Source organism: Eubalaena glacialis, chromosome 13 (genome assembly GCF_028564815.1).
Source record: "Eubalaena glacialis isolate mEubGla1 chromosome 13, mEubGla1.1.hap2.+ XY, whole genome shotgun sequence".
NCBI classification, from domain to species: Eukaryota; Metazoa; Chordata; class Mammalia; order Artiodactyla; family Balaenidae; genus Eubalaena; species Eubalaena glacialis.
In genome coordinates this window covers 74,903,994-74,918,318 of record NC_083728.1, presented here as the reverse complement: position 1 = coordinate 74,918,318, position 14,325 = coordinate 74,903,994, and the positions used below count along the sequence as shown (strand labels likewise).

Genomic DNA, 14,325 nt, shown 5'->3' with positions numbered 1-14,325 from the left:
AATGAGAGGTTCAACAAAGAAACAGAAACTATGTATTAAAAAAAAGTAGAAATTCTAGAGTTGAAGAACACAATAATTGAACTGAAGAATTCAATAGAGAGCTTTGGCAGATTTGACCAAGCAGAAAAAAGAATTAGTGAGCTAGAAGGCAGATCATTTGAAATCATCCAGTCAGAGAAGTCAAAGAAAAAAGAATGAAAGAGTCAAGAAAGCCTATGTGAATCATGATACACCATTAAAAGAAACAGTCTATGCATTACTGGAGTCCCAGAAGAAGAGGGGGAAAGGGGGAAAAGAAAGCTTATTTGAAGAAACAATGGCTGAGAACTTCCCAAACCTGGGGAGAGATTTGGACATCCAAGTTCATGAAGCTAATAGGTGACTCTAAAATTTCAACACCCAAATCATGTTTTCCAAGACAACTTAGAACAAAATTGTCTAAAATCAAAGAAAATGAGATAATTTTTAAAGCAGCAAGAGAAAAAAAAAAAATCTCACCTATATGGGAACCTCCATAAGGTTATTAATGAATTTCTCAGCAGAAACCCTGTAGGGCAGAAGAAAGTGGGATAATATATTCAAATTACTAAAAGAAAAAAAAAAACTGTCAAGAATACTTTACCTAGCAAAGCTGTCTTTGAGAAATGGAGAGAGAAAGATTTTCCCAAACAAACAGAAGCTGAGGGAGTTCATCATGACTAAACCTGTCTTACAAGAAACGCTGAAACGAGTTCTTCAAGCAGAAATGAAATAACATGAAAATATATGAAAATACAAAAGATACTGGTAAAGGTAAGTATATAGTCAAATTCAGAATACTCTAATACTGTAATATGGTGGTGTGTTAATCAATTAACTCTAGTATAAAGGTTTAAAGGACAAAAGTATTAAAAATAACAATAGCTACAATAATTTGTTAGTGAATATGCAATATAAAAGAGGTACATTGTGACATCAAAAACATAAAATATAGGGTGGGAATAAAAGAATAGAGTTTTTGTATGCAGTCAAAGTTAAGTTATCAACTTCAAATAGACTGTTATGTCTATAAGATGTTTTATTTAATACTCATGATAACTACAGAGCAAAAACCTACAGTAGATACACAAAAGATAAAGAGAAGGGAGTCAGAGCATTCAGTTATGGAAAATCACCAGTTCACAAAGAAAGACAGCAAAAAGAGAAAGAAAAGAAAAAGGGAACTACATAACAGCTGGAAAACAATTAATGAGATGGCATTAGTAAGTCCTTACCTATCAATCGTTACTTTCAATGTAAATGGATTAAATTCTCCAATCAAAAGGCACAAAGTGGCTGAATGGATTAAAAAACAGAAACCAACTTTATGCTGCCTCCAAGAGACTTACTTCAGACTTAAGGACATGAACAAGCTCAAACTGAAGGGGTGGAAAAATATATTCCATGCAAATGGAAACCAAAAGAGAGCAGGAGTGGCTATACCTATATCAGACAAAATAGACTTTAAGTCAAAAGTGTTAACAAGAGACAAAGAAGGTCACTATATAATGATAAAGGGGTTAATTAATCAAGAAAATACAGCAATTGTAAATATATATACAACCCAAATCAGAGCACCTAAATATATTAAGCAAATACTAGTAGATGTGAAGGGAGAAATAGACAACACTACAATAATAGTAGGAGACCTCAATACCCGACTTTCAATGATGGATAGATTATCCAGACAGAAAATAAATATGAAACGTTGGACTTGAACTACACCTTAGACCAAATAGACCTAACAGACATGTATAGAATATTCTACCCAACAGCAGCAGAATACACATTCTTCTAAAGCACACATGGAACATTCTCCAGGATAGATCATATGTTGGATTACAAAACAAGCCTAGCAAATAGTAAATGTAAGATGATTGAAATCATACCAAGTATATTTTTTGACTGATATGAAACTAGAAATCAGTTACAAGAGGAAAACTGGAAAATTCACAAATGTGTGGAAATTAAACAACACACTCTTGAGCAACCAATAGGTCAAAGAAGAAAACAAAAGAGAAACCAAACAATATCTTGACACAAACAAAAATGAAAACACAACATACCAAAACTTATGGGATGCAGCAAGACTAGTTCTAAGAGGGAAGTTTAATGCAATAAGCATCTCTATTTAAAAAAAAAAAAAAAAAGCAAGGTTCCTAACGTGAATGAACCCAGCCAGTGCCTCTTGCAATGGAGATGGCCACGTCTTGAGAGTTTCCAACTCTGGAAAAATGAGCATCCTCAAGAGACCCCAGAATCTAACAATAGCATATACACTTCCTTTATAGAGTCTCTTGCTGCTATGACTTGATTCTCACAAGCTCCAATTTGGTTGTATTTGCTGCTTCCCTGCAGGTGATGAAAGCTTTCTTTGCTTTGGTGACTAATGGTATACAAGCTGCCCCTTTCTGGGATAGCAAAAAGCAAGGACTTGTGGGCATGTGTACTATCACTGATTTCATCAATATCCTGCATCGTTACTATAAATCAGCCTTGGTACAGATCTATGAGTTGGAAGAACACAAGATAGAAACTTGGAAGGAGGTGTACATACAGGACTTCTTTAAACCACTTGCCTGCATTTCTCCTAAGGCCAGCATGTTTGATGCTGTCTCTTCATTAATTCAAAACAAGATCCACAGGCTGCCAGTTGTTAACCCAGAATCAGGCAACATCTTGTACATCCTCATCCACAAATGCAGTCTCAAGTTCCTCAAATTGTTTATCACTAAGTTCCCAAGCCAAAGTTCATGTCTAAGTCTCTGGAAGAGCTATAAATCAGCTTCTATGCCAACACTGTTATGATCTGCTGTATGTGGCTCTGGGCATCTCTGTACAGCACCAATTCTCAGCCCTGCCAGTGGTGAATGCGAAAGATCATGTGGTAAACATCTTTTACAAGTTTGATGCTATCCATCAGGCAGCAGAAAAGACCTACAACAACCTAGATGTGTCTGTAGCCAAAGCCCTGCAACATCAATCACATTACTTTAAATGTGTCCTCAAGTGCTACCTGCATGAGACTCTGGAGACCATCATCAATAGGCTGGTGGAAGCAGAGGTTCACCAACTTGCAGTGGTGGATGAGAGTGATGTGGTCAAGGGAATTGTATCACTATCTGATAACCTGTAGGACCTAGTGTTCACGGGCAGAGAGAAGCAGCCCTGAGCTGAGGGAAGAGGGCAGGCAGCACCAGCGGATGTGCCCCACTCACTGCCTGCCTAAAGCTCTGGGAATCACAGATAAAACCTGGTGAGTGTTCCTTGCTCAGGAGTCCCCCTACCCTTCTACCTGGGAGCTGGAGAATGCATGGGGAAAGGAAGGAGAATAAATTTTTAGGTGTCCTTATCCTCACAGTACTCAGAAAAACTTTCAGTCTAGCCCATCCTAGTTCCTATCCTTTTATTCATATCCCCCTTTCTGGGCAAACTATGGGCTCTGTGCCCCCCCAGAAAATTCTGATCTCTAAGAGATCCCTGGGCTTCACTTAGCCTTAGCCTCTATCTCTGCCTCTGACTCCACTATAAGATAATAGCACCATAAAACTCTTCATAAAGATATTTTCATTCATCCTGTTTCATGTTGGATGAAAGAGGCTAAATTCATTTTGTGACATTTCTTCCCACAATGGGAGTGGGGTGGATCATTGGAGGAGGGTTTTGGGGTGTCTATGCTGTATGCATGTGAAGGGAGATGGGAGTTAGGTGGAAGAAGAGGGCAGAGTGGTTAGCTAAGGTTATTGCTTTTCATGGTGAACCTAATTAAAATGACAAGAACCCACCCTGAGGGTTGTCTTTTCATCCTGTTTATGTTTTCCTTTGCTGTGCAAAAGCTTTTAAGTTTCATTAGGTCCCATTTGTTTATTTTTGTTTTTATTTCCATTTCTCTAGGAGGTGGGTCAAAAAGGATCTTGCTGTGATTTATGTCATAGAGTGTTCTGCCTATGTTTTCCTCTAAGAGTTTTATAGTGTCTGGCCTTACATTTAGGTCTTTAATCCATTTTGAGTTTATTTTTGTGTATGGTGTTAGGGAGTGTCCTAATTTCATTCTGTTACATGTAGCTGTCCAGTTTTCCCAGCACCACTTATTGAAGAGGCTGTCTTTTCTCCATTGTATGTATATTCTTGCCTCCTTTATCAAAGATAAGGTGACCATATGTGTGTGGGTTTATCTCTGGGCTTTCTATCCTGTTCCATTGATCTATATTTCTCTTTTTGTGCCAGTACCATACTGTCTTGATTACTGTCATACAGAGTGAAGTAAGTCAGAAAGAGAAAAACAAATACTGTATGCTAACACATATATATGGAATCTAAAAAAAAAAAAAAAAAGGTTCTGAAGAACCTAGAGGCAGGACAGGAATAAAGACGTAGACGTAGAGAATGGACTTGAGGACATGGCGAGGGGGAAGGGTAAGCTGGGACGATGTGAGAGAGTGGCATGGACATATATATACTACCAAGTGTAAAATAGATAACTAGTGGGAAGCAGCCACATAGCACAGGGAGATCAGCTCGGTGCTTTGTGATCACCTAGAGGGATGGGATAGGGAGGGCGGGAGGGAGAGGCAAGAGGGAGGAGATATGGGGATATATGTATATGTATAGCTGATTCACTTTGTTATAAAGCAGAAACTAACACACCACTGTACACTGTAAAGCAATTATACTCCAATAAAGATGTTAAAAAAATTAAATTAAATTAAATTTTAAAAAATGACAAGAACCACCCCCCCAAAAAAGAGAAAGATTACAAAACTTTATACCTTAAGGAACGAGAAAAAGAAGAACAAACTAAGCCCAAAATTAGCAGAAGGAAGGAAATAACAAAGATTGGAGCAGAAATAAATGAAATGAAGACCAGAAAAACAATAGAAAAGATAACACAATTAAGAGCTGGGTTTTTTTTTAAAGATAAAAAGTTGACCAACCTTTAGCTAGACTAATTAAGAAAAAAAGAGAGGACCCAAATAACTGAAATTAGAAATGAAAGAAGAGACATTACAGCTGATACCACAGTAATGCAAAGGATTATAAGAGACTACTATGAGCAATTATATGCCAACAAATTGGATAATCTAGAAAAAATGGACAAATTCCTAGAAACATTCAAACTAACAAGACTGAATCATGAAGAAATAGAAAATATGAACAGACCAATAACAAGTAAGAAGATTGTATCAGCAATCAAAAACCTCCCAACACAGAAAACTCCAGGACCAGATGGTTTCCCTGATGAATTCTAACAAATATTTAAAGAAGAATTAACACCAATCTTTCTCAAACTCTTCCAAAAAACTGAAGAGGACAGAACACTCTTAAATTCATTTCACAAGCTAGCATGACCATGATGCCAAAGCCAGATAAGGATGCTACAAGAAAAGAAAACCAAAGGCCAGTTTCACTGATGAATATAGATACAAATATTCTCAACAAAATACTCACAAACTGAATTCAGCAGCACATTAAAAGGATCATACAACATGATCAAGTGGGATTTATGTCTGGGATGCAAGGATGGTTCAACATATGCAAATCAATAAATGTGATACACCACATTAATAGAATGAAAGATAAAAATCATATGATCATCTCAATAGATGCAGAAAAATACTTGACAAAATTCAACATCCTTTCATGATAAAAAATCTCAACAAATTGGGTATAGAAGGAATGTACCTCAACATAATAAAGGCCATACATGACAAACCCACAGCTAACATCATCCTCAACAGTAAAAGGTTGAAAGCTTTCCCAATAAGATTAAGAACAAAACAAGGTTGTCCCCTCTCAACATTTTTATTCAACAGAGTCCTAGAAGTCCTAGACAGAACAGTTAGGCAAGAAAAAGAAATAAAAAGCATACAAATCAGAAAGGAAGAAGTAAAAGTGTCTTTGTTTGCAGATGATATAATCTTATATACAGAAAATCCTAAAGACTCCACCAAAAAAAAAATGTTAGAACTAATAAATGAATTCAGTAAAGTTGAAGATACAAAATCAACCTACAAAAATCAGTCACATTTCTATACAACAACAATTAACTATCCGAAGAAGAAGTAAAGAAAACAATCCCATTTACAGTAGCATTACAAATAATAAAATACTTAGGGACAAATTTAACCAAGGAGGTGAAAAGTTTGTACACTGCACATTATAAAGCATTGATGAAAGAAACTGAGGAAGACACAAATAATGGAAAGATATCCTGTGTTTGTGGATCAAAAGAATTAATATTGTTAAAAGTTCATTCTACCCAAAGGCACTTGTAGATTCAATGCAATCCCTATCAAAATCCCAATGCATTTTCCACAAAAATAGAAAAAGCAATCCTAAAATGTGTATGGAACCACAAAGACCCTGAAGAGCCAAACCAATTCTGAGAAGGAAGAACAAAGCTGGAGGCATTACACTTACTGATTTATTACAAAGCTATAGTAATAAAACAGTTTGGTACTGGCATAATGACAGACACATAGATCAATGAAAAAGAATCTCTTGATTATTTATTCTAGAAATAAACCCATGCATATACAGTCAACTAATATTTTACAAGAGAGCCAAGAATACTCAATAGGGAAAGGACAGTCTCTCTTCAATAAATGGTGTTGGGAAAACTGGATATTCACATGCAAAATAATAAAATTAGACTCCTATCTTACACAACCCACAAAAATTATCTGGAAATGGATTAAAGATTTAAATAGAAGAAAGCACAGGGAAAAAGCTCCTTGACGTTGGTCTTAGTAACAATTTTTAGTATATGACAACAAAAGCACAGGCAACAAAAGCAAAAATCAACAGGGGGGACTAGATCAAACTGAAAATTTCTGCACAGCAAAAGCAACAATCAGCAAAATGAAAAGGCAACCTCCAGAATGGGGGGAAATATTTGCTAACTATCTTTTTATTTATTTATTTATTTATTTATTTATTTATGGCTGTGTTGGGTCTTCGTTTCTGCGCAAGGGCTTTCTCTAGTTGCGGCAAGTGGGGGCCACTCCTCATCGCGGTGCGCGGGCCTCTCATTATCGCGGCCTCTCGTTACGGAGCACAGGCTCCAGATGCGCAGGCTCAGTAATTGTGGCTCACGGGCCCAGTTGCTCCGCGGCATGTGGGATCCTCCCAGACCAGGGCTCGAACCCATGTCCCCCGCATTGGCAGGCAGACTCTCAACCACTGCGCCACCAGGGAAGCCCCCTAACTATCTTTAAAATTTTTTTTATTTTACATTGGCATACAGTTAACAACGTTTTGTTAATTTCAGGTGCATAGCAAATTGATTCAATTATACATATACATGTACCTATTGTTTTTCAAATTCTTTTCCCAATTATGCTAACCATCTATCTGATCAGAGATTAATATCTAAAATATATAAGGAACTTGTATAACTCAATATCAAAATAACAAATAACCTGATTTAAAAATCTAAGGACTAAGGACTTAAATAGACATTTTTCCAAAGAAGGCACACAAATGACCAACAGGTACATAAAAAGATGCTCAACATCACTAATCATCAGGGGAATGCAAATAAAAACTACAGTGAGATATCACCTCACACCTGTTAGAATGGCTATTAACAAAAAGACAAGAGACAACAAGTGTTGGTATGGCTGTGGAGAAAAGGAAACCCTGGGGCACTGTTGGTGGGAATGTAAACTGGTGGAGCCACTATGGAAAACAGTATGGAGATTCCTCAAAAAATTAAAAATAGAACTATCATATCATCCAGCAATCCCACATCTGAATATATATCTAATAGAAATGAAATCACTGTCTCAAAGAGATATCTTCACCCTCATGTTCATTGCAGCATTATTCACAATAGCCAAGACATGGAAACAACCTAAGTGTCCATCAATGTATGAAAGGAAAAAGAAAATGTGATACACACACACACACACACACACACACACACACAATGGAATATTATTCAGCCATAAAAAAGAAGGAAATCCTGCCTTTTGTAACACATGGATGGACCCTAAGGGCATTATACTAAGTGAAATAAGTCAGACAGAGAAAGACAAATACTACACGTTCTCACTTATATGTGGAATCTAAAAAATTCAAACTCATAAAAATAGGAGAATGATGGGGATTCCCTGGTGGCGCAGTGGTTAAGAATCTGCCTGCCAATGCAGGGGACATGGGTTCGATCCCTGGTCCGGGAAGATCCCACATGCCACAGAGCAACTAAGCCCGTGCACCACAACCACTGAAGCCTGCACGCCTAGAGCCCGTGCTTCGCAACAAGAGAAGCCACCGCAATGAGAAGCCTGCGCACCACAACGAAGAGTAGCCCCCGCTCACTGCAATTAGAGAAAGCCCGCGTGCAGCAACAAAGACCAACGCAGCCAAAAATAAATATATAAATAAATATTTATTTAAAAAAAAATAGTAGAATGATGGTTGACAGGGGCTGGGGCTTGGGGGGAATGGGGGAGATGTTGGTCAAAGGGTGCAAACTTCCAGCTATAAGATGCATAAGTTTTGGTAACTAGACTTAACGATACTGTATTATATTCTTGAAAGTTGTTAAGAGAGTAGATCTTAAATGTTATCACTACACACACAAAAAGGTAATTACGTGGAAGAATGAAGGTGTTAACTAAGCATATTGTAGTAATCATTTCACAGTATATATATATGTGTGTATCAAATCATCACATTGTATACCTTAAACAAACGTATATATATGTCAATAAAGCTGGAAAAAAAGGGAGAATTCATCAATACAATTCACTACACTAAAAGGATAAAGTAGGAAAATCATTTTACCATCTAAGAAGACACAGAAAAAGTATTCGATAAAATTCAAAAAACAATTCATATTTTAAAACTCCAAGCAAAGAAAAATAGGAATTTTCTTAATCTGATAAGAGATAAAATTCTAGAAAACCCCATTCAACCAAAAAAAAAAAAAAATCAGTTACTTAATTGTGTAATGTTGAATGCTTTCCCTTTGAGATCAGAATGAGGCAAGGATAATTGCTTTCACTATTTCTATTATATTGTATTAGAAGCCTTAGCTGGTACAATGAGGCAATGACAACAAAAATTAAAAGGTGTAAGGATTGGAAAGGAAAAAAATTAACTTGCAGAAAATAGTTTGGCATTTTCTTGTAAAATTGAACTTATGCATACTCTATGATCCAGCACCTTCAGTGCTAGGTACATAGCTTAGAGAAATTCTTGTACAAGTCCATAAGACATCAAGAGTAGAATGGATGAATAAATTGTAGCACATTCACCTGGTGGATTACTATACCTCCGCGAAAAATGAATGAACATACACAAACACAGATGAATCTCAAAAATAAAATACTGAGTAAAATAAATGTCATAGAAGAATATCTATGATCTGATTACATTTATATACAACTCAAAAAGTTGGAAAAACTAATATATTGGTTAGGGATGCACACATATGTAATAAAACTAGCAGAAAAATTATTATTATAACAGTCAAGATAGAGGTTACCTCTAGGGAAGATGAAGAGAGATGTTATTGGAGGGCTTCTAAGGCACTAGGTAGGTGTTACAAGGACATTTTTATTCTTCAGGCTGTCTGTATATATGTATGTATTTATACATACATGTTTCATGTGTGATACATTTCACCATAAAAGTTTTTTTGAAAGCAATTCTTTTTAGGTCTAATTACCTAGAGGTATTTAGAGGAACATATTCAATGATACCTTGAGCAAACAATCAGTAAAGTCTAGATTTTGGGAAAATCGAGAGGACAAATCATCTTGTTTCTTCAATACAAAATTTCAAGAAAAAACAAAAGAGATGAACAGGAACCTATAAATTACAAAAGATGTAAGAGACATATTAACCAATTGCCAGGTACAGACCTTGTTTGGATGCTAATTCAAACAAACAAATTACTACAAATATGACAACTGCAGATATGTGAACACTAACTGGATATCTGATGATAATAAGAATTTATTCTTGATTTTATTGGGAAGCGGTGATACAGTGGTTATGTTTTAAAAGGGGGCCCTTGTCTTTTAAGGGACAATCATTCCCTTGAAATCCCCCTCAACATCCTCGCCCTTTTCTCTCCTGTGGAATTTGTTCAGCAAAACTTCAACCCGACTTGCACTCCAATATTTACAGACGAAATTTTATCATGTCTAAGATTTGATTCAAAATAATCCTGTTTGGTGGCGGCAGTGGGTGGGGTGGAGGGTTAGTATAGAGAAAACAAGATTGGCCATGAGTTGAAAATTATTGAAACTAATGTTGGTATACTGGTTTTCACTATATTTATATATACGTTTGAGATGTTGCATAATAAAAATTAAAATAAAATAAAAACCAGGGTAAAATTTTAAAAAAGAACTTCTGCTAAATCCAGATCTGTTTTGAAAGGGAAAATAAATAAAGTGAGTGTGACATTTTGGGGTTCATTACCTTCTCACTCTGCCCAGAATAGCACCATTTATTTTGTTTATTTTATTTTGGCTGTACCGCGCAGCTTGTGGGATTTTAGTTCCCCGACCAGGGATTGAACCCAGGCCCTCAGCAGTGAGAGTATGGAGTCCTAACCACTGGACCACCAGGAATTCTCAGCACCATTTATTTTTCACAAGACAATCTAGATCATGGCTTCTAAATCTTCAGTGTACATACAAGTCACCTGAGGATTGTTAACATGCAGATTTGGATTCAGAATATCTAGGTTGGGGCCTGATATTCCACATTTCTAACAAGCTCCCATGTGATGCTGATGCTGGACTACCTCCAAGAATGCAGTCTTTCACCTCATCATAACCTCTATTCCGTTGAGCTTACCACTTACTCATCCTCCATCATTCCTTCCTGGTTCCATTCCCACTCTGGCCCAGCTTGGATTCTGTGGCTCACCTGGACAATCATTCCCTTGAAACCCCCTTCAACATCCTCGCCCTTTTCTCCCCTGTGGAACTTGTTCAGCAAAACTTCAACCTGACTTGCACTCCACCATCTCCACGTTCTTGAACCCAAGCACTTAAATGTTACTGGAGAAAATGAGTCAATTTTAAATACATGCTCTCTGTTCTCAGTAGGCACTCTGCTTTGCCCAGCAACCCTACTTCTCTCTTCAGGATGCTTATTTCCAAAATGACCATTTTATATCTTCACCTCCTCCCTCTTCTCATCTCCTTTCTCTCTACTAATCTCCTTTCACTGGGAAAATAAAAGTTGGCAGATAGGAAACTCTTCATCCTCTCAATACCAAAATCTAGAAGCCTTCATGTATCTGCTCCATCTTTTTTCTCGTTATTCCCTCCTTTAAAAAAATAAAAATCTATCATCACCTATTCATTCACATACACTTTGGATCCCATTCCCCTCTCTCCCTTTCAACTGGACCACTCCAACAGTTTACATAATCTACAGGTTCCTGTTTTTGTTTTTTTAAAGCAAACATAAAATCAAGATAGATTCCTGACCCTGACCCATATCTAAATGGTGCTTGATCTCTGTGCTCCCTTCCACAGTTTATTTACTTTTATTCACTCTTTAACACACTCCAATCTGGTTTCCATTATCACCAATCCACCAAAATTGCTCTTGTCAAAGTCTTCAGCTATCTCCATGTTACCAACTTGAATAGACAATTTTCTGTCCTCAATTTACTCAACGTCTCAGCAACTTTTGACCCAGTTAATAGAATGCTTGATTTTTTCCTGCCTGCTCCCTTTCCTCCACCAAAATATTCTGATCCTCTCCTAATTCTTCCACCTTAGGAAATGATATTACCAAGTTTAAGTCCCTTTTCTTAAACTCCTATCAAATCCATCAGCAAGGCTTGTTCTTTCTACCTCCTAAATATTTTTCTAATCTGTCTACTCCCACGCCATTTCCACTGCAATTACATTAAACTAATGCCTCCTATTTCCCAAAACAAGCCACCTGCTTCCTTGCCTCAGGGCCTTTGCACACACTGTTCTCTTGCCTAGAACACTGAAACACACTCCGAGTTCCACATGGCCCAAATTTCATTCTAGGATAACAATCACAAAGTCTTCTTGGACTCCAAGTCATTCCCAGATAACCCCATGAGAAGAGGAGACATTTCGACATTTCTACACCGCTTTCTATACCCTCTCATGATTCACATCCAAAAGAGATGCTCAGACCCTTGCTTGTTCTAAGCAGATAATAAAGTCTGATCTATGACCAGGTCTAAGTTCATCTCTAATCATAGCAAAACTGGCTCCAAATTTCCTCTTGGCTTTCAGTTCTTCCCATAGTAGAGGAAGAGAGTATCCAGCTTACCATTTTGAATTCATGTAGTAGGCTGGAAACAAACAGACACAGTATTTTATAACTCCTCTTGTCAAGAGGTATATTTCTTCATCCCTTGAATCTGGGATGTAACCTGTCTAGGCCAATGGAGCACTAGCAAACACAATGCAAGCAGATGTTTGAAAAGTGCTTGTGCATTGGGGCTCACCCTCTCTTGCTGAATTTGGAACTCAGCCATCATATGAAGACAACTGAGCTAGCTAGCTTGATAGATATGGAGACACATGGCCTGGTCAGTTTCAATTGCCTCTGCCGATCAGCAGACATGTGAGCGAGAACATCTAATATCAACCACCGCCAGCCAGCCTGCCAGCTAACTAGCCATATGAGTGAACCCACCCAAGAACAGAATTCCTGTCCAGATGACCCCAGCTGCAACTGTCAACTTGCAGCATAATGACCTATAAATGATTGTTGTTTTAAGCTGTTAAGTTTTGGGGTGCTTTGTAACACAGCAAAAACTAACTGATACACCTCTGGAAGGAGTCTTTTCATATTGCAAATCCAATTATGCTACTTCCCTACTTAAAATGCGTTAATGGCTGTTCATTGATCCTGGGATGAAACCCAAGTCTTTTTAGCAAGGCCTGCTGTGACCCACATTATCTGGACGGCTTCACCTCCTATTGTCCCACTCCTTCTTGCTGCTCTTGAAGTGGTCCCAGTTCTTTCCCACACCGAGGCCCTTACACATGCCATTCCCTCTACCTGGAATGCTCTTTCTGGCTCTTTACCTGGTTGACTCTTGGTCCTCTTTCAAGTCATAACTTAAATATTATTGTACATCAGCAGAGAGGACTTCTTTGACCACTTTGACCAACTCTTCCCCTTTGCCCCCCAACTGAAGTATGTCTCCAGTTATATATTCTCATGCTACCCTATTATTTTTCTTCTTAGCAAATACCCTAATTTGAAATGATACATTGTCTTGTGTGATGGTATGTTTATTAGCTGCCTTTTCCACTGGATTGCAAACTTCATGAGAACAGGATGTCTCTGTTTGTTCACAGATGTAGCCCCAAACCTTGCATACCACATGTCACATAGGGATGTGGATAGATATTTTTTGAGGCAGTTTATCATAGTGGTTAACAGTGCAGGCTCTGGAGAAAAGCTGCCTGGGCTCACATCCTAGCTCCATCACTTACAAACTGAGTGACGTAACTAACTCCTTTGTGCCTCAGTTTTCCCATCTCTAGAATGGGGATACAAATAGCACCTCCTCATTGAATTGTTGGATGGATTATGCTCAGTAATTCTTAATTATTTCTTGCTGAACAGGTGTCAGCATACCTGGAGAACAGTGAACCAGGAGCTTCTGCCACTGCCAACATCTCCTTCCTATGAGGCTACAGACACTACCATGATTAAATTTACATTTGTCTTCCTTGTGGCTAGTTTCTCAGCTAACGCTCTGCTCATTCCACCAAGGTGCAGCCTCAAACTCTAAGCCATCTCTGTGGGTGTCTTGTGACAACTGAGTGAGCCCCTATGCATTGAGCACGGGATTTTGACTCCTGCTTTAAGACCTGACTTCTTGCACAGAGAGTCAGACATCTGGGGTCAGAGGACGTGGTCTCCTAACCGCTGTAACTGCCCCTCCTGTCTCTTGATGATCCCCTGGCTGAGCAGGGATCTGGAGCCGCAAACAACCACTCAAGAAACAGTTCTGATGGGAAATACATCAATCACCCTTAACACACACGCACACGCACACACATGCATGACAGGAACTGGGCCCTCTGCATTGTCTTAGTAAGAAAATCATCTCCAGAGGGACTGTTAGTAGATTTCCGACCACCAAGTCCTCAGAAGCTGGGCCTTCAGGTTCTGGACAGAAAGAACATAAAATCTAGGTACCCCACCCCCCAAAAAATGTTTCAAGGCGAGGGGAGAGGAACTCCTAAGACAAGGCGTGGGAGAGAGAAAAACAGAAGGTGTGGGTGAATGAAAAGAGAAAATAAGAGGGGGTGGAGAGGCAGGAGGTGC

General features: G+C 38.2%; 1 pseudogene; it reads left to right on the top strand.

Annotated features, from left to right (window-relative positions):
• Window positions 1-2,211: 2,211 nt before the first annotated feature.
• On the top strand, window positions 2,212-3,190 carry LOC133103464 (5'-AMP-activated protein kinase subunit gamma-1-like; annotated as a pseudogene).
• The last annotated feature ends 11,135 nt before the right edge of the window (window positions 3,191-14,325 follow it).